This window comes from Alligator mississippiensis, chromosome 4 (assembly GCF_030867095.1).
Source record: "Alligator mississippiensis isolate rAllMis1 chromosome 4, rAllMis1, whole genome shotgun sequence".
NCBI lineage: Eukaryota > Metazoa > Chordata > Crocodylia > Alligatoridae > Alligator > Alligator mississippiensis.
The window spans coordinates 58479547-58500908 of NC_081827.1; the positions used below are offsets into that span (position 1 = coordinate 58479547).

The following is a 21362-nucleotide window of genomic DNA, read 5'->3' on the forward strand; positions in this document are numbered from 1 at the left end:
GCTGTCCCCAGATCATGCAGTTGGCCTTCCTCTGGACCCTCCCAATGTTGTCCACATCCCTTTTGAAGTGGGGTGCCCAGAACTGGACACAGTACTCCAGCTGTGGCCTGACCAGTGTTGTGTAGAGAGGGAGGATCACCTCCTTGGCCCTACTTGAGATGTACCTGTGGATGCAGGATAGGGTCCGGTTGGCCCTGCCGACCGTGACCTCGCATTGTCGGCCCATGTTCATCTTGGAGTCAGTAATGACTCCAAGATCCCTTTCTGCCTCCGTGCTCTCAGGAAGGGAGTTTCCCATCTTATAAGCGTGCTGCTGGTTACTACTGCCCAAGTGCAGCACACTGCACTTGTCAGTATTGAAACGCATCCTGTTTTTGTTAGCCCACCCCTGCAACCTATCCAGATCTTTCTGCAGTCTTTCCCTCCCTACTAGCATGCCCACCTCACCCTAAATGTTGGTATCATCAGCAAATTTGAACAGGTTGCTTTTCACCCCGTCATCCAAATCACTGATAAAGAAATTGAACAGTGCGGGCCCAAGGACCAAGCCCTGGGGGACTCCGCTGCCCACTTCCCCCCAGGTCGAATATGACCCGTCCACCACCACCCTCTGAGTACGACCCTTCAGCCAATTTGCAATCCATCTGACCGTGTAGGCATCAATGCCACAGTCGCTCAGTTTTTTAATGAGGATGGGGTGGTCGACAGTGTCAAAGGCGTTGCTGAAGTCCAGAAAGACTACATCCACGGTGACACCTGCATCCAATCCTTTTGTGACCTGATCATAAAAAGCAATCAGATTGGTCTGACATGACCTGCCCCTAATGAAACCGTGCTGGTTCCCCTTGAGCATCATCCCCGATGCCGGCCCATCACAGATGTGCTCCTTGATGATCTTCTCAAAGAGTTTCCCCAGGATTGAGGTAAGACTGACGGGCCTATAGTTGCTCGGGTCCTCCCTTTTTTAAAGATGGGGAACACATTGGCTATCTTCCAATCATCTGGCACCTGGCCTGAGCACCACGAGTGCTTGTAAAGCCATGCCAAGGGCCCTGCAATAACCCCTGATAGTTCCCTCAACACCCTGGGGTGGAGAGCATCTTGACCTGCTGATTTGAACATGTCCAGCCCCTCCAGAAGTACTCTAACTTGGTCCTCCTCAACCTTAGGTCTGTAGGCGTTCCCCTCGAGTTTGTCTTGAATCACGGTGGGGGAGTCCCGGTCCCTGCACAAGAAAACAGAGGTGAAGAATTAGTTAAAGAGGTCTGCCTTCTCCTCTGGCGCAACCACCAGATTGCCCAGCGTATCTTGCAGAGGCTTCATGTTTCCCGGTGCCTTCTTCATCCTCTCTATATATTTGAAAAAGGACTTTTTATTATCTTTGATCTTGGACGCTAGTCCTAGCTCTATGTCCGCCTTAGCTTTCCTAACAGCCCCCCTACAGGCCCGAGCAGTGGAGGTATACTCCTCTTTGGAGAAGCCCCCCCCCTTCCACCAGGTGTACACTGCCTTTTTGGCAACCAGGCATTCCCAGACGTCCTTGATGAGCCAGGGCAGCTTTTGGGCGCTCTTGCCCCCCTTGCTTCTTGTCAGGATCATCACCCCTTGTGCCCTGAGTATTGTCTCCTTAAGGAACGACCACTCATTTTGGGCACTGAGTTCCTCTGCCCTCAAGAATCCCAGCACCTCTCCCACTAATCTCAACTCGTTGAAATTGACCCTCTTGAAGTCTAGGGCTACCACCTTGCTGCAGACCCCTGACACCCTGCGCTGGATGGTGAATTCCAGCAAGAGATGATTGCTATCACCCAGGTGGTCAAGGACCTGGAGCTCCCTTACCAGATCATCGCCTGTGGCCAGGACCAGGTCCAACAGGGCATTTCCTCTGGTGGGACTGTGCACCTCCTGGGTTAAGTGGAGGTCCTGTATCTTGGCCAGGAACCTCCTGGAATGGTCCGACCTGGCTGACTGCTCCTCCCAGCAGATGTCTGGGTAATTTAGATCACCCATGACAACTACATCCCTTGCCTTAAGTGCCTCTGCTAACTGTCTTGAAAATTCCCGGTTCAGCTCCTCCCCTTGGTTGGGGGGTCTGTACTAGACCCCCACCATTAAATCCCTCTCCCCCCGGTCCCCTTGTATCTTGACCCAGAGCACTTCAGCTTGCCCCTCCTCTTACCCCATTTTGCTGGCAGAGGATGTGTATTGCTCTTTGACATAGAGCACAACACCCCCTCCCTTCCTTCCTTCTCTATCCCGCCTGTAAAGCTTATAGCCTATAGCCCCTATGCTAGATGCTGTCATACCAAACATGTTTAGTACTAGCAATAATAATAATAAAATAAGGAAGTTCCTGGGACAGAGAATGATGAACCAGAAAATGTCTGTTCTATTCCCAGCTTTGCTACATGCTCCTTGTGTGATTTTTATACAGGTTATTTATTCTTTTCTGTTTTAATGTCCCTGGTATAAAATAGGGATAATAAGACATTCAGAGACTTAATTCATAAAACTCTTTGGGACCTGAGCAAGTGTTATGGAAATATAATGTGTGATTAATTGTTTTAGCAAGACAATATGAGAGGGTCTGATATGAATGTATTGTTCTATTATGTGACAGATTTTGGAGGACTGAGGGAATGTCTGTCTGACAAATTTTTGGTGGGAAACATTTATTTTAGATGAGTAAAGGGAAAATATAATAACACAAACAATTGGGGAGGGCAAGGAAAGTTTGACTTTAAAATAAATATTGTATTGTAATCTTTAGTAGACAGATTCTAGTCTCCTTCACACCTGTGCAATTCCATTGACTTCAGTGGGGTTGCACAAGTGCACACTGAGAATTAAACTTGGCTCTGACTCAGTCATTTTCCTTAATGCTTTTTTCTTTCTCTGCTGTACTGAGCACAGCGAACTATCATTAACACTAAGTATTTTACCAGCATTTTAATTTAGGTACAAATGCTTTTCTAATTTCCCCCAAAACTGTGAAATCATTTGTGTGTCTTAGGAACCTACAGTAGGCTACATGTTCTGGCAGGATCCCACCATTCTTCAAACTGCATTGAGGGAAGCTATCTAAGGTCCAGTCTAACAAGATTATACTGGATCATGTTAGATTATGCCATAGGGACCTGGACTAGACTTCCTAGTAGGGCTATGTGAAACTTCAGCAGCCATTTCGTTTTGGAGGTGTTTTGGCCTGTTTTGGTGCCCAAAACACTGAATCCAAAATGAAGTGGAAGGCTCTGAAACATCTCTGGAACAAAATGAAACCATCTGAAATGTTTTGGAAATGTTTCAGAGGTGGGCTTGCAGGGAAACAGAAACTCCGAAGAGGGAGGATGAAGGGGGTGGGGGAAGGACTGCTCTGATATTGACACCTGTAGCCAGCCAGTATCTGCGATCTGCCTCTGAGGTCCCTTCCAATCACAGTGCTCTGGGGGAGGGACGGCATCCTGCTATCATCCCGTGTGCAGATCAGTAGCCCTGTGCCCCCCAAGAGGAGTCTGGCACAGACCTGCAGTCCTCCCAGGGGACGCAGGCCCCCATATCTGCATGTGGGATGACAGCATGATGCTGCTGCCGGCTGGGGCCGGGGCCAGTGCCAGCACCAGTCTTCCTGGCTTTCAGCGTGAGCTGCGTCAATGACCGGTCCCAGCTGGCAGTGGAAGCCTGCTGTTATCCTGCACACAGATCCGAGGGCCCATGCCTCCCGGGAAGATTCTGGCACAGCCCCACAGCCCTCCATTTAAAGTGCTGGGAAGCTGGGGCTGGGCAGGGGCTGGGGCCAGGCAGGGCAGCCATGGGGGTTTCTCCTATGGCTCCCCTGACCCAGAGAGAGACAGGCACAGCCGGAGCTCGTTGGAGAACCTGCAGACTCCTGACTGTGCCTGCCTCTCCCTGGCTGATGCAAATCTCCAAAACAGTGTTGAAACTCTGAAACAGATTTGGCCAAGTCGAAATGGAACAATGATCCAAAACACCAAAACAAATCACTGTCCCTCCAAAATGGCCAAATCCAAAACGGAAATGAAACCTAGCCATTTCACACAGCCCTACTTCCTAGCATGTAAAATTGCTCATTTCTCCATGAACTCCCAAATCCTCACAAGAATACTCATATTACTATTTCTGTCAAAGTCAGCTAATTCTCCAGTCTGTGCTTTGTACTGTACAAATGTATAAGAATTAGGGGAAGAGACCCAAAAGCATGACATGGTTCCTGTATTGAAAAGTTCTAAAAACCACAGGTAAGGCCCTGTGAGTGCCTGTACAGATGTGGGGAGGCTGCTCCGACATGTTGTAATTACAGCACTTTGGAGCATACTTGAATAATTGAGGCTGCTGGAGTGTGCTAATTAGCACGCTCTAGCCAGCTTCCATGTCTTGTGTATCAGTGTTCCTGCAGTTTTTAAATTGGTGGAGGGGTCACTTTAACTAAAGCTTATTCAATGAATTTTAGTTAAAGTGAAGCATGGGGATGCTGGTACATGAGATTTTGTTTATGCTTTAATTAGAATGGCTCTCAGAGCTGATTTAATTAAAGTGCCACCCCCTGCAACTCCAGAGCACATGTAAAAATGTCCTGTCTGCCCACTGTTGGAGGGTTTGGCACAAGATGTATTTTGTTGCATATTCAGGAAGGGGTTTAAAAACTGAGGTTTTATCAAAAGTGAGGAGTCTGAACCTCTAAACCTGTGTAGCTTTTATCTTAATAGAAAGACATAGTTAGCCATGTTAGTCTGAAGTCGGGCAGAAGGCAGGGTAGATTTTGTACCTTTATAGATTTATAAAGTAAATTATTTGCACGTTATAAGGTGCAAATCTTCTCTGCCTTCTGTGTTCTCCTACTATTCTGGCATATCAGGATGTATTAATGAATCTTATATTATTCAGGTGATAGACTTAAACTTATTTAGCGTTCTCAGAAGCTTAGTTAACAAGGAACTGGTTAACTATGTCATTTTACTCATATTTCAGCTAAGCAAAAGCAAACTGCAATGTTCAAGCACATTTTGTGGCTTTGTGACCTTCCCTGGGGAAGTTCGGGTCCATAAATCAATGTCTGGATTATACTCATCCATAAACCCAAAGTAGTTATAATATGGATAATATACTTGGCTTTTGAAAGAATTAATGTAGAAAGGAGAAAGAGCTAGCTATTTAAGGTAAAAACATTATACAGTTTGTGTAGCTTTTTCAGAGTTCCATATGTAAGAGAACACTACTGAATGGCAAATGCTTAGCAAATTGTGTTAAGAGTTTCAGCATTTTGTGGCATTTGGCATAGCTTTCAGAGAAGAAAAAGGCATGTCTCACAAGGTCTTTTCAGCTGGACCATGTCATTGCTGGATGCAGCCTACATTTTACTTTACTGACATACATACTATGTACTGTTGAATTGCAACAAATCTTACTGGATTTTTTTGGAACCTAATCTCTTGGTGACAGTAAATATGGCTTGATAGAGAGTCCAGCCCAAGAATTGTGTGCCTCATTTTTGTTGACTTTTTTACATCAACCATGTACATGTTAAATCCTTTACAAACCAAATAAAACTAAAAGGTTTACAAAACTGCTTTTAATTAGTTACTTTTCTTCTTTGTTTTGTTCACAAAAACTCTTTCTTATAACCATAGCCAATAATTCATTGTTTTACAGACATAAGAACTAGCATCAGTTCGCAATGCAATTGATCTAAAAAATAGAATGAAGGGCATTTAAATGATTTATTGTCAATTAGGATAACAGCTCAACTAGTTGAGGAAAAATAGTCCAAGTCAGAAAAAGTGATTAAAAATAAACAGATGCAACTTTTATGAAAAGAAGATATACACTTTCTATAACCCATGAGTTATTCTGTATCAGCTGTAACCACATTTTCTAGCCTTTCATATTTTCACCCTTTTTTCTAAGGAGTATAAAAGATAGTAACTTGTTTGGTCAATAAGTCTGCTTATCGTTAATAAAAAAATAAAATATAAAATGAGAGGCAGAGGGAGAGAGGGTGAGCTTGTGAGCTGAAAGCTTTCTCACTGGATCATAAAGCTGGAACCCAGTACCATGAAAACCCATGGGACCTTTAGAGTAAACCACAAGACTCACAACTTTGTTCTAGCTTTCTCCATCACCAAAAAAAATCTGAGCAACTTCACCTTCACCCTTACCTCTGTCCTTATTATTTAGAAGTTCTCAGACATTAAATTTCTGGGTACCATACAAAAATCTGGAGAGACTGTAGACATACAACTGAGAAAAGAAAGACAACTGTATTAAAAGAATGACTCCATGGATGCTGGCATACTAGAGGATGCAGAGGGAAGCTTTAAGATACCAAGGGCAAGGTTGCATAGAAAAGGAAAAAAAAAAAAAGTAAAATTAAGAGGACAATAAACTACATGGAACTAAATGGGAGGTTGATGGTAAGGCATTTATTGAAATAGCTTGAAGGAGAAAGAAGTAATTCTGAATTCAGTTTTGCTTCAAATAATTGTCCAACTTGTGAAGTGAATGGCTTTCTCCTCCTGAAAGCTGTAGTTTTGGACCATGTTATGGTAGTATTAAGCTTGTTTTCCTTGACCAAGAAAATCTTTTCCTTTATGTAATTGTGAAGAGTGAATCTCACATCCTGGTGTAAAGAAATGTAGCTTAGCCCTGTGAGTCTGAGAGGAGAATCTCAGAAGCTGGTTTTGCAAATATACACTTGTATTATTTGGATTGAATCGCCCCTTGTTTCCATATGCCCCTATATTTATTTTCTACAGTTTTGTTTGTAATTTGTAGCACAGCAAACTACAGTACTCATTAGCATATCGAAACAAGAACTTTAAAATGTTTTAAAAGTATCCTGGATCACATACTCTATTTTTGGCTGACTGCCTTGTCAAATCTATGGTACTCCCTCTTGGATACTCTGTTGGCAAGGAATAAGTGTAATAAGTGGCTGAATTCCTTTATGAAGTATCAGTCCACAACAATGATTCTCATGTGATACTGAGAAGCTGGGGAATTTCAGTACCTGAACATTATTGTAGCATACAAAGCTTCACAATTTTTAAATTTAATTTCATGCTTCATCTGTTTTTTGTTTCGTTCTCTAAAGTCCTTCCAGATCCATATTTCTATCCTCCTTAATCTTTACTTACAAATATGCGGTAGAACAGCAAGGCATAGAGTGGATGTGGACAGATACTTTAATCTGAACATTCCAACATCAGCTAAGAAACACAATATTTAGGTTTACTGTCAGAGTACTTGTCAGTACCTATTATCAAACAGTAAATAGGAAATTGGGAAAAGTACCACAATCTCCCACAGAATGAAAGGTACAAATATAAATGAGCGGTAAAGTTTTTATTTCAAGCAGATCTGATTGCAACAAATGTAATCATGGTTTTACTAATCAATACAACATTTAATTATAGCACTGGGCACTAGATTCTCCTTCTCTCTTGATGTAAGCCAATCAGATTATAGAACTTTTTAAAGTTTCTTGTCAAAAGCTAGATGGATAAGTCGCTATGTAGATGGATGGACTGTCCCTAAAACAAGCTGCAATTTAGACACAGAACCATACATCATTTTTAATTGACTAAAGCTGGCCCCTGAACAGGAATAATCAAAATATAGTGCCAACTAATGATTCAGCAGTAAAAAACCATTGCTGCACTTTGGATTCCAGTTATTGTTTCTAAACTACCACTAAATTATTTCAATTAATTTAATTTAGAGTTATGAATAAACATGTATTTTCCTTCAGGCACTTTAACCTTTCCTTGCTGTAGTGAACACAGCTAAACCTCCTTTAATGCAGGGTATTTCACCAGTATTTTGATTTATGCACTAATGATTTTCTAATTTCCAGCAAAAATGTTTTTTTCTCAGGGGAACTATGTTTATGTGATTTAAAGGGGATCTATCTGCTGAAATCTATGACTAAGAGTAGAGAACACCAGTGCAAATGGAAAATATGATTTAAGAAGCTGCATTTTTAAAACCACTTCTGTCTGCACAAGTCAGAACTTACATACCATTAGTTTTATTTAAGAAGCCCATACAAGTTATAGCAACTTTAATTAAATGTAATATTTCTGTTTATCCTGCAATACATTATATCCTTTTGAAAGACCTTGTCAAAAAGCAAGAGGTTATTAATTTAAAATATAATATATAACAATTAATGTAGTTATAGATAATAAAATGTTTATAGGAAAATGGTTCTTCCTCTACCTTTTTGCTGTTAATATGAAAATAGGAAGCCCTTTTTAATAGGTAATCATTGATAGAATAAGATCGCTTTTAAATACTTCTTATTTCTATACTTGACAATATTCTGCCAATTATCATCCCTTGTAGGCCTTTACAAACCCAGCAGATGAATTGCTTATTATAATACCTATTGTGTTTAGACAAATTTTGATGACACACAGTGACATGCCATGAATGTCCGTACTTCCTTGGCCTGACATTCATTGCACACAAGAAAGACACAGTATCCCATTAAAACCTAATATATATATATATTGCAGTTGATAAATTTTATGATATTGGGGGGGGGGGGGGTTGCTTTTGTCATGACTTCTTATGACTTAGAGGCCAGTGATGCTCAACTTTACAGCACCAGCAGCTGGATGAGTGGCACAGGGCTGATCTGTGGGATGGATGCCTCATGGAGTTGGTTTCTAGATCAGGCTCCATATACCCAGATTGGGTCCTGTGCTGCTTTGGCACAGCCTAGCACACCCAGATTGGGTCGCATGTGGGGCCATACTCTCTGGCCTCACAGGCCCAATGGGTCTGTAAATTTGGCAGCAGGGGAGAAGCAGTTAACTCTAGCACTTCTCCCCCACTGCCAGATTTTTGGACCCGTGTGGATCCTTCCATGGGCCAGATCTGGTTCCCTCATCTAGGCCCAAATTATTGCAGATTTGAAGACAGCAGAATAGATTTTCAAAGCACAGCCACATTAGTTATATTATCTTCAGCAACATTTAAATCACACAGTAAAATATTCATGTGCTTTTTAAAAAGGCTACCTCATGCTATTTTTCTAAGTTCAGTACTCCCACATTTGTCAGCGGTATCTTTTATAAAAAAAAAAAAGGTCTATGTAGTTCTTTTACATGCACACCACTGAAAACAATTACAGGATGCTCGACAGGCACATTTCTATGTAGCTGAAAGCTGAAATTTCATTCATGTATCTGATAAACTCAAAATATGGATGAGTTCTTCAGTCTGTTTTTTCAGGTGACTGATGTTGGTGATAACTTGTGTATATCTTATTGCTTTACTGAAATTTTATGGAATAGGAACAAAAATACCTGGAGATAGAGAGTAATATAAATCTAAAAACTCTGGTATGAGATATTTTTCTACAGGGATTGGAATTCAGTGGGCTTATTTTTGCTCAGAAAACAGGAAGAAGAGAAATACAGAAGCACAGGGATGTTTTAAAACAATTTGGGGGATGGATGGATGGATGGATGAAATACTCTGCAACTAAGATGATTAGGTTGAATTAGAAATGTGTACAGCAGTTCAGAAAAAATATAAACCAGGAGAAGAGACAGCTGTCTGGGGGAAGAAGAGCTCTAAGTGTCCTCTACTCTAACTGCCAATCTTCATTGTTTTCTTGAGGAGTTGCAAAAAAGGCTAGATGTGATGGCAGAAATTCTTTAAGAATGATACAAGCATTTTTTTCATTAGCCATTACCCATTTTGACTATGGCATTTATTTTATAATGTATGTGTAGCATATAGCCTAAGTACAGAAAGTCAAAAAGCCCTAGGCTGATCCAATTCAATCTTTGCAAGTTAGTCTAAGCTGCATAGATTGAACTGATAAGAAAGTGAACAGACATTCACTTTTGATTCTAGAAATGCAGTCACATGCCTGTAGTGGCCCAGGCCAGAAGCTGGGGGGAGAAGGGGCACTAGAGTACACCTCCCTGCTCTGCTGGAGCAGACAGCTTGGGCTAAGGCTAACCTGCCCACCCTGGGAAGCAGGTTTGTAGGGAGGTACAAAGCATCCTGAGATGCTGGGAGACTGTGAGTTACCTTGAATGTGGAGGGGATCTGAGACAAAAGTTCAATAAACTGATTTAACCTAAATCAGTTATGTCTGATCAGGGATGGACAATTATTGTGGGCGGAGGGCAGCTTACTGAGTTTTGGCAAGCCATTGAGGGCCGCATGACAGGCAGCCAGGGGCAGATAAATATTAATTTTGTAAATTTTTTAGAGGCCCTGTGGGCCAGATAAAATGGCCTGGTGGGCTGCATCTGACCTGCTGGTCACATTTTGCCCGCTCCTCTACTATATCCATCTAGGTTTATCTTAAACTGGTTTTGGCTATTTTGAAACCAGTTTATGTGCACTGAGCTTCTGTTGTGTTACAGGTTTGAACTGGTTTCCCATCACTTATACCAGTATATGTTTAATTTCTGTCCCTAGTCATACGAGCTGATTTCCCAGTCCATGAAACCTATGTTCTACCAGTGGTCCAGAGGAGAGGAACAAAAGGAGTCTTATTTTTTTGGGGTCAGCATGAACCTCAGCGGTTTAACTTATGTCTGGTTAGCAGTAGTTCCAAATAACTATTTTTTTTAGTTTGTGTGCCTTGACAGCACACAGTGTACCATTATTTGTTTGAGTGGAGTTTTAATACAGCAACAAGAAAGAGAAAAATCCAGAAGAATAGGATTGCAAACCCACGAAACTTAGCACTCAGTGCAGATATCTCACCTGTATCCAGGTGTTTTTTAAACATGGTGTGGGCTGGATTGTGTTACACTCTAGTGGTCTTCCACTACAGTGAGAAAATAACTGTGTTCTGCATACTGCAGGTGGGCCAGCCCTAGTAGATGTACAATTGCATGTACGTGTTATCTGGAAATCTACTGTAAGAGATGTTCTTTGATTGTGTGTGCAGGATATTTCAGTCTTTTTAATTCTAATCATGCCCTTCTTTAACAGTATTACTACTTGATTCTAAAGTAATACCTGATACTATGTTCCTTTCCAGTACTAGACTGGAATTACACTGGCAAATGTTAAATCATATGCTATGTGTAGTAGTGAAACTGTATTTGTTCCTAACGCTCTTTGACAAAATTGGTACCTCAGTTGTGTAGCTAGGGAATGCCCCCTTCCTGTGCTCCCCCTCCCCCTGCACCCTTCCACAGGCTTCCTTACTAATGATGGGCAAAATAATTTCCTGCAATACAAACTTTTCAAAGGTTAATAGGGAGGAGAAAATTAGTACAATGGTGTTACCACAGGGTAAAAGAGCCAAGGTGCTAGAAAATAACTCTGAGTGGGAACTATAGGTAGGCATGAGAGAGAGATAGAAAGAGAGTGAGAGAAAACTTAAATAAAGGGGTGGGAAGGAGGGAAAGCTATGAAAAATATGTGTGCATAGCTTAAAAATGATAAAGGGGAGAATTCATCAAGACCCACTCTAGAATATGAGAAAAATTAAAGTGAAAACACTGAAATGTATGGACAATATCCATTCTGAAGGCATTAATATACATGAAAATAGGCAGTGTCATATGGACACATGGCTCACAAAGGAATGAACAGAGTAATGAGGATGTGGATAGTTTCATCACCATCCAGAGAAACTTCTAATCTCTCCAGCTGAAGTTGTGTAAGAATTGTAGTTAATCCTGCAAAATGTGTTACCCCACTTGCTGGAACAATCACATCTGCATAGCTGGCAGGTGTGTGGAACCAAATGAGTTACATAATTAAATGAGTGTACAGATAGCAGCCCTTTGCACCTCAGAAGGATGGCAGAGTACTAATAGTTGCAACTCATCAGCTGAAAGCAGTGGCCTCAGCAAGAATGGAGAACAAACTACCAGCAGCTGTATAAACAAAGGGTTGACAACAAGTTTTTATAATGGGTTTTGAACTTGGTCAACCCTGACCACACAAGCAGGACTATTAAGTTCAGTGCTGGGTGAGAGTGAGGATAGAATGCAACAAGAAACGGTTGCTTCCTCTTACCAATCTGGCTGAATCTCCCAACACTTTAGATTGATATCAAACAGGGAAAGTGATCAGGAAGCAACCTGTCTGTGTAGCCTGCTGATGAGGACACTCCCTTGTGTCTGGGCAGTCCCAGCTTCTTGGCCCCCCTCCCAGGTTATTTATGTTTTTTATCCAGTGATTGTCTCATGTCAAATTTATAAATCATCCTGGGAATAGGAACAGGAACCCTGTACTGCCCTGACCCAGTGCAGTGCAATCATTGCTGGGATTATAGAATTAAACTCCCACTTCCTTGTTCTTATTCTGGCCTGATGAATCTTAACATTTCTTTATGCACAGTGGCTCAGTTTCAACAGCGTGAGTAATGGGTTCCCTCCTACTATCCTTCCCCCTCATCTTCCAAGCTATTCTACAATCTGATGGTTAAGACAGTTTCATGGGACCTGTGGGTTTGTGTCCCCTCAGGCTGGGGACCTGTAACTCGGGTCTTCCACTTCTAGAGTAAATGTTCTTACCAGTATGCTATTATGCAAAACATAGGTACCCACAGAGGTGTCGGGGCAGGACTTTTGACTGAAAGGCTAGGTACAGATATTCAAAAAGCCTGAGGCAGAATGGATATAAGTTAAGTTGTTTTCTGTAAGCGGTGTAGTTTAGATCAATAACAAACAGAACACATATTTGCCTGGGGGAGGGGGAGCACAAATCTCAGACTTGATTCTGCCATTTTTAAACTAGTCTGTGTGTGTCAAACTTTTGTTCCGTTACAGGTATAGACTGGTTTCTGATCACTTATACCGGTCAAAGTGAAATGTCTGTATGTGGCCAAAGTGACCACGGCTGCTGTGCTCAGTACTGAATTTAGGCATGCTTTAAGTACCTCCAGCAGATCAGCCATCTCAAGGAGCTTAGGTGAAATTCAGGCCCTGCCATTCTCCATTTTCACTTGCAGGAGAGCTTAGGTAGAAGTTAGGCATCTCATCTCCCAGAATTGTGCGCTGTTGTTCATGCATGGATGTCTAAGTTCAGACATCTAGCGATTCTAGTTTCAAGCCAAAATTTAGGTGCCTAAGCTGTTTGTGGCTGCTAGTAGTTTGGATCACTTTCTGTGACTTAGGCCCCTGGCACATATTACATTTATGGTGAGATTAACATGTCTAAAAACTGAATGTGCTCCTAGGCTGCACATGTATTTTTTTTAAAGGTCCCAGTCTGGGAGCCCTTGAGTTTGCAGTTATCAGGCAGGCAGAGTGGACTGACCTGACTAACACCTGCAAACCTGTACACCAGGCTTGCTGCTCGCAGTCATGGTATTTGATCTGATTCCTGATCCTAAAAATTGTGCCTCGTGTCATGTGCATGTGGCATGGCAGGAGGCATGATTGTTGCGATTGGGGATCATATCCTGTTGTAACATTTAGTGAACTCTGCCAGCCCCCTCAGGAATTCCACTTAAGTTCTGTTTAGGTGCCTAGATAACAATCTGGATATGGTCCTTTGAAATACAGCTTTCTTTTGTGTAGACAGGGCCTCCTGGTTCTTTTAGAAACTAATACTAAAACACCTATTCATCAACAGTTTATAGACAAACAATCTACAAAGCCAACCATACACAGAGCATTCTGCTTAACACAGATGCCTCTCTATGTATCTCTTTGTCTCTATTAAAGAGAATGCTTCATTAACATAAGACATCATGTAGTGTAAACAAGTAATGTGGTTATCTGTTGAGCTGCCATCTGCAGAACTGTTGGGCAGAGCTAATGTACTTTGTATATGTTTTGTCTCATGCTTGTGCAATACAGATTTTAGGAAATGCATAACAAAACCATGGAAGGTACCTAGGTTGCCATAAAGGTAGGCTAGGGCAGCGATGGAGAATGACAAGTAGGCTGTCTGAACAGGTCTGAGTTTTGCAAGCTTGCCAAGCTTTTATAAGAAAACAATAGACAGACTTGTCAAAGCTGCCCAACTCTAGCTATATCAGGTTGCCCCATTTATTGTTCTTTTAACATCTTTAGTAACATTAATTAAACTCTTTTTTGTAGCTGACAGCTTGGAGGGATCAGAAGGCACTGAGGGGACATAAAGGGAAAGAAGCAGGTGAGTTCCCTCTTATGCTCCCAGTTCCTATGTTGTGATTCAAGAAACATAAGCAGTATGTAATCTTAGTTACCTGACATTCATCTAATTATTCTCTTTTTGCTCAACTGTTTTTGTACTGTGACAAATTAAGATCACACCTAAAAAATGCTGTCAAACTCAATCAATGGCCTATTGTTTGTCATACTGAAATAGGATTGATGTTAAACTTCTATCGATTAATACAAGGTGACATATTAAGAATTATTGATTTAGTCCTAAAATAAGATGATGAAGCATAAAGTACAACATAATGGAAAAAATTCCTGAACAGGGGTATTTTGTAGGAGAAGGGGGGAAAAAGGATAGTTTTTATAACTATGTATCTGCATATATAGGCGAAAGTGGTACAGTGATCCTTTCATTTCAAAGCAGCTGAATCAGCCTTAGATTGTTGTTCCTGTACATTATTTTGAATGACATATTGTAAAATAAATCTATGACACCTTATACGCTGTCTTGCTGAGATTGCAGCATTAGACAAGTTTAATAGATTTTTATTACAAGAGAAAAAAAGCTGTATTACAATTTTTTTCATAAATTGTTGTCATAAATATACAAACACTATAGACCCAGTTCATCAAAGGAACCTTTGTGTTTATTGCACATTTTGCTCCTTGTAGTTCCTTTGCCCAAGACTCCTGTTGTACTATGAAAGCACAGTTCAAAAAGACAAATATTCCTGTGTTACAAGCTTGGGTGTTTGGTCTATGGAAGGGAATTTGGCAATGGCCACAGATATCTGCAAAAATCGGACACAGTACAATCTCTGTGCAGAATCCTTTCATTGTTTACTCTGTACCTTAACTTGGCTTGGCATGATGTGCAGAGCAGTGCTAACCAAAGATATTTGATAATAAATTATCTTTCTCTCATGGCACATTTATTAGAATATCTTTCATCCTGATTTTAATGTGTTTTCAGTGTGTACAAAGTTTGCCTCATCTGTTAATGACCTAAAAACACCCCTTCCTCCCACCTCTAACCACAAGCAGGCTACTGTGCCTGAAACCTAGAACTGTTTTACACTGCTGAAGTCAGCTAGAATAATTTCTGCTGTGGTCTGGGAATCGTCTGTAACACTCAGCAAGACCAGGTGGTACAAAAGTTCCAAGTTTACCTTGAAGACAGAAGTAGTGTTCAGAAATGCTTTCTACTGGCCAAGAGATTGTGTTGCTTCCAGACTTTCCAGATGTTTACAGACTCTCATCAGAGACAGCCTAAGATACTGTAATGCACTTGAAGAAGCTAGGGCAAAGTGGCATCTCAGGGTCAGGGTGCCTGTACACATGTGGGGAGGCTGCTCCAGTGCATTGTAATTACAGCATGTCAGAGCAGACTTGATTAACTGAGGCTGGTGGAGCATGCTCCAGCCAGCCTCCATGTCTCATGCATCAGTGTCCCCATGCTTCCAAAATGGTAGTGTGGGTGTTTTAACTAAAGCTCATTCAATGAGCTGTAGTTAAAGTGTCCGTGCCACCATTTTGAAGCATGGGGATGCTGATACATGAGACTCTGTGGGCACTTTAGGTGCCCCCTCCTCCCCCACCCACCCCTGGATCACATTTAAAAACACCCTTGGAGACTAACTGGTTCAGAGAGGCATGTGCTTTCATAGGCAACATCCTACTTTGTCAGACACTATGAATGGCGTACGAGAAAGAAAGAGTTTAAATTTTTATAAAGTGAATCAGGACCTGACTTACTTTGATATTCACACTAGGAAGAATTTGGTGGCACAGAATAATATAATTGTATTGATATCATCCTTTGAGTTGAGAATTGTCTTTTGTTCAAATCAATAGACATAAACTTGAAGTAGAAATGACAAAGGATTGAATTTTGTTTGCTATATATGACATAACCTAGAAAAAGTGGCCCCTTTCTTTATTGTACTATATGAGAGAAAATTAATTGTTTTCTCTGTAATTTACTTATTTATTTATTATAAGGATATATTTATTAAGCAGATCTTTATTTCAGATGTGATTGTAGAATTTCTGTTTCCTTGGGTTTCTTGACTCTCTGCCTGCCCATTTCATTGCTCTTTAGTTAACAAAGTTCTTTCAAAAAAAAAAATTAATAGGATATGGTGGTCGTTCCTCACCCCAAGGAACAGACTCAGATTGCCCTGAGACAGCTCCAGTTCTCAGCACCTCAAATCATTTGCCCTTGTACCTGGACTCTGTACCTGCAGTGAGAGATCTCTGCCGGCCCTGAGTGGCCCCCACATTGAGGTTATGGAAGAAATATAAGTCTCTCTTTCCATGTAAAGGGTAGCCTGGAAAATCACTTGCCCAGAAGTCATTCCTTGCATGAATTATGCAAACAAAACAGACCATAAGTTTAGAGCCAGAAAATAAAACAAATACAGATTCTTGTCCTCTCATCTGGCTACCCCTAGCCTCATATTAGAGTCTTTGCCAGAGTTCTGGAATTTAGCCTGCCTGTTGATCCTAACAATCCTGGTAACTGGGGCCAGTGAACCCCTGAAGCCCCAGATTCAAAGATGAATATTCTAGCTTAGCTAAGCTCTAAAAAGCCTCCAGACCTCCTCCCCACCCCCCCCCACACACCTGCCTTAGCATTATTCCAATGCTCACGAGTCTCCAGGTACCCCAAAACTTTCTAAAGGAATCTAGAGTCCCACTGGCTTGATGAGCCATTATTCCCAGATGCCTACTGTAGAGTTGATTGTCCATATTATAGGTGGACAATGCCCAGGGATGCCCATCCCACCAGTGGCCTTTTATTTATGCTATTGTGAATTGTAGTTGTCCTGGCCCTAACACACAATGACAAGAGATAATTAGGAGTTCTGCTCACTCCCTGGGTTCCCTGGCTAAGTCATATCCAGAACTATAAAGATATACATAGCCAGCATAACATCATCCATACAGCTTTAACAACAGCATAGATGGATACAGCATAACATGGGCTCCCTACCAGGATCACACATGGCATATCAGTACAGTAAAACACAAGCAAACAATTATGACATGCCATGAACCCCAAAATATAACAGGGTTTGTAACAATGTCACAAAAACAATTTTCATAAAATTACCTCGTGTGACCTGAGCTCTTTGGGCATTTATACACGAGCTCCAGGGGAGGGGATGCTTTAATTAGAGCGGTTCCGAGAGATGCTCTAATTAAAGCGCCTGAAGCGTCTTGTGTATCAGCATCCCCATGCTTAAAAATGGCAAATGAGCTTTAGTTAAAACACTCCCATTTTTAAGCATGGGGATGCTGATACATGAGACCCTGCCATCTGCTGGAGCACAGTACTAATTAGCACGCTCCAGCAGACTTGATTAATCGAGTCTTCTCCAATGCACTGTGTCAGACTCTGTCAGAGCAGCCTCACTGCTCATGTATAGGTACCCTTTGTGTTCATTGTTTCCAAAAGCTCTTTTAAGTTTCAGCTCAAATAGTTCTCAGATTCAGTATTCTCATATGCAGTCCAAGGGGTTTTGAGGGATGTGTATCTAAAGATGCTATTTTATATTATTTTTCTTATTGCATTAGATAAAACCCTAGGAGATCTTTTAGTGATGCAGATGAGACTACAAAATGTCTTTAGTTAATTGAGGAGAATTAGGACTCAAGTCTCCTGAGTGAAAAATGACAATGAACTAGGTTTGAAAGAGGTAGTTACCTATGTTATTCTGAAGTCAGCCAGAAGGCAGGGTACATATGCACCTTATAGACTAATTAAATGAGATCTACAGCGAGTGTAAGCTATCCTGAACTTGAGTTCACTTCATCAGCTTCTGTGAAAGAACAAGCATAGAGAAATGTGTGTGAATGATTTGAATACAAATGGTGGGAAGAGAAGGAGAGTAAGAGGAGAGGGGGGCATCAAACATGAAAAAACCCACAGGAACAAAGGGGGGGGGTCACAAAAGTTTATCTGGATAAGAGGGTCAGAATCTGTAGTCCCTGTTTAAACCATTTTAACACAATCCAGTCTGTGGATGATTTCTTGTTCCACAATTTCCTGTTCAAACTGATTTTTAAAATGTTGTTTCCTGAGAACAGCAATCCTGAGGTCAGTGATGGAATATCCAGGGAGGTCAAAATGTTCTGCCACAGGCCTTTGTTTCTTTCTGCAGCTGATGACAGATCAGTGTTCATTCATTCTTACATGGAGAGATCACCCTGTCTGTGTGACATAGGCAGTGGAGGGGCACTGTAAGCAGGTGATGGCATACATGACATTGGTAGAGTTAGTGATGAATGATCCTTGGATGTTATGCTCCTTGCTATTTGTGATGAAATGATCCAATGAACTCAGCTGCTGTGCCAATCAGGCCTCCTTATCCATATCCCCCATCCAGATAATAATACTTAAATCTGAGTGCTGTAGGCATTATAGCCTTATCTTCAACTAGGTTCAGAAAATATTATTATATGCAGGGAAATGATTCATATAAATTACACAAATATAATTGTGTCACTATGTAATACAATGAAGTGGCTTGTGTGTATGAGTACTTCAGCCCTCTGCTGGACACATTCAAAACTGCTCAACTGAAATTTACCAGGTCTATGAGTGGTGATAATTAAGTTACACTTCTACTCTACCTGCTATCAGGTCTATGGGCAAATTCTCTATCTAGGTCTTCAGATCAATTTCTGTACTAGTTTAGATAGACACAGATTATTGGCCTCAATACAAGGGCAAGTGGTTGAAATTCCATGTCCTGTGTGATGAAGAAAGTCAGATTACATGATCAAATGTTTCACTTGGCCTTAAAAATCTGTGGAAAGGACTGATGTAAGATGCCTACTTTTAAGAACGAGAGCATTCTTTTGCCATTTACTGTATTTTACTTTCTGATAGTTCTTACTTTTTTTAAAAGAATGGCAATCATTATTTTTATTTTTCATCTGAACAATATGTCTGTGGGTATACAGGGCTCTGACTACATCCAGCAAAACACTGAATGGACTAGTTAAATTTAAGCACATGAGTGGCTAAAACCAGTGAGCATTGTTACTTTCAGGATTTTGTTCACTTTGCTGGAAATCAACATATGTAACCACATGTGATGTCATTACTTTGACAGTAATCTACAAAAGACATCTCAAGAGCTCCCTGAAGTATTCAAAAAACAAAAGCTCTTGTTATTACTACACCACTGATTACCTGTGATGCAAAGTGGTTCAGGTATCCACAGGGAAGATTTACTATTGGCTAATTCTATATTAGTCATCAGTTGAAAAGCTCAACCTTCTGGATATATGTCACACAGTAGGCATCATTGATACACTTATAAGATACAATGATATAACAAGAAAAGAAATTAGCAAAAAGAAGAGAGAGGAAGCAGCAAGACTCTTGGATTAATACACATGAGTAAGAGCTGATTTTAGGACTCTTGAAGTATAATAAACAGAAAGAAAAAAAAGTCAATTTATGGTTTAAATACTGCCAGGTGATTCAACATAACTTTCACTGCATTCTTTTTACCATGTGATATTCTTTTTTTTGGTTTGTTGAACTCCGGAAATGAGAATTTTCTTGGAAAAGAGAGGTTAGCTCTCATTTCAAGATTTTGAAGAATTTTGCAAACCTGAATCAGGATGAAGAGTCAAAACTGGAAAAAAAAAATGCTTGGAAACCAACAATCAAAAGCTATTTTGATTTACCTCAACTGAAATGTTTTCTTTCAACATTTTCCAAACTCCATTTTGATATAGACCTTTTTAGTTTTTATTGTAATTATCTAAAATTTCTAAACAAAAATAATTTGAACCTCAAAGTAGATGTTTTTTTATTTTTAAAAAAATGTTAAAATAATATGGTTTGATAATTTTGAAACTTTTCCCCACCAAAATTAGAAACTTGTCAAAACCAACCCTTTTCCACAGACATTGTAGATTTCAGGGAATCGGCATTGTCCAATGAAAGACAACATTCTGTTGCAAAATTTCCCAGCCAGCTAAAGTGGTGAGATCACTACTCTGTTTTTATTTACATAGCTGTTTATTTGCTTCTTTGTTTCTCAGTTTAAAAAGCTATTCAGTCAAGGACTGGAAAGATTAACCATTCTTGTTGCAATCATAAAGCTCAAATATGTGGACTTTTCAGATGTCAGTCTTGTTCCATCTGCCATGTTAGAGAGACCATTCATGTCTAGAAGCACATACAAGCATTAACATCTCTATATCACACATGGTCTGCAAAATGTGTTAGAGGCTCACAAAGAAAAAAAAAATGTGCATCATCCACTAGCTGTATTATATTTCTTTATTCTGCATGCCTGACTCTCTTTTAGCTGGAAAAATCCAATGAAATTAGGTCAGTTATGGTTTTGGTTAGTAGTACAGCTGTACACTGTACACAAATCTTATGATGTTTTCAATTATCTCTTTTTTCAACATTAATCTGAAGCCAGATTCTGAAAAATGCAGAGTTTAGAGATCCTCTCTCTTTCTTTCACTCCTTAACATTGCCATATAATGTGGAAATGGAAGTCTGGCATGCAAAATGCAGTAAGATATTTAAATATGCATGTATGACCTCTAGAGTTAGTGAAAATCTGGTAGAGGGCCAGAGCTGAAGTAAGAGCAAAGTATTTATCTAGATATGAAAATCAAAACACATGTAGTACAAGCAAAATTTTCTAAGGTAGTTGGTTATTAATAAACATTCCAAGTATGTTTGCTTATCCCTGTTGCTGTTTGCAGTGGTGTTGATATAACAGTCAACCCAGATTCATATCTTTGTAACAATATTCCATGTATGGTAACTGACACATGATTTGCCAGGACTGGTATGCATCACACTGTAGGAAGCACAGTGTACAGGCAGCGAGCAAAATAATCTGTGACATTCAACAGTGGCATAAATTCTGCTGAGACCGTGCAGCTCCCACCATGAAAACAGATGGATGACCTTTCACTATCAAATGAACCAGTTTTAAAAATGCAATATTACTGGCTGTTTGCCCTTTTAAAGCGTGCTACACGTAACCTCGAGTATCATCAGATCTGTGCATGGGATCAAGGAAAGAGAATCTATACCAGATTCTTTCCTTTGAATTTTAGGGAACTCAGCATGAAGATCTAGCCCTGGAAGGAGGTACCAGAAGCACATTTTTTGCCAAATACTGTCTGTGTTTGCATGATACCTATGCAGATACCTATATTTCCATAAACTGTACCTGTATATGTTTTTTTCTACAGTGCTGCAGTGTCTTAATT

The 21362-nt window shown here is 40.5% G+C and overlaps 1 long non-coding RNA gene across 3 annotated transcripts in view; it reads left to right on the forward strand.

The window, feature by feature from the left end:
- The window catches only part of LOC132250008 (uncharacterized), a 236750-nt gene that overhangs the window by 86367 nt on the left and 129021 nt on the right, over positions 1–21362 (forward strand). For all 3 annotated transcript variants that reach the window (XR_009461583.1, XR_009461581.1, XR_009461582.1), the window contains exon 2: positions 14055–14109. This is a non-coding gene — a long non-coding RNA (uncharacterized LOC132250008). The remainder of the gene's footprint in view (positions 1–14054; positions 14110–21362) is intronic.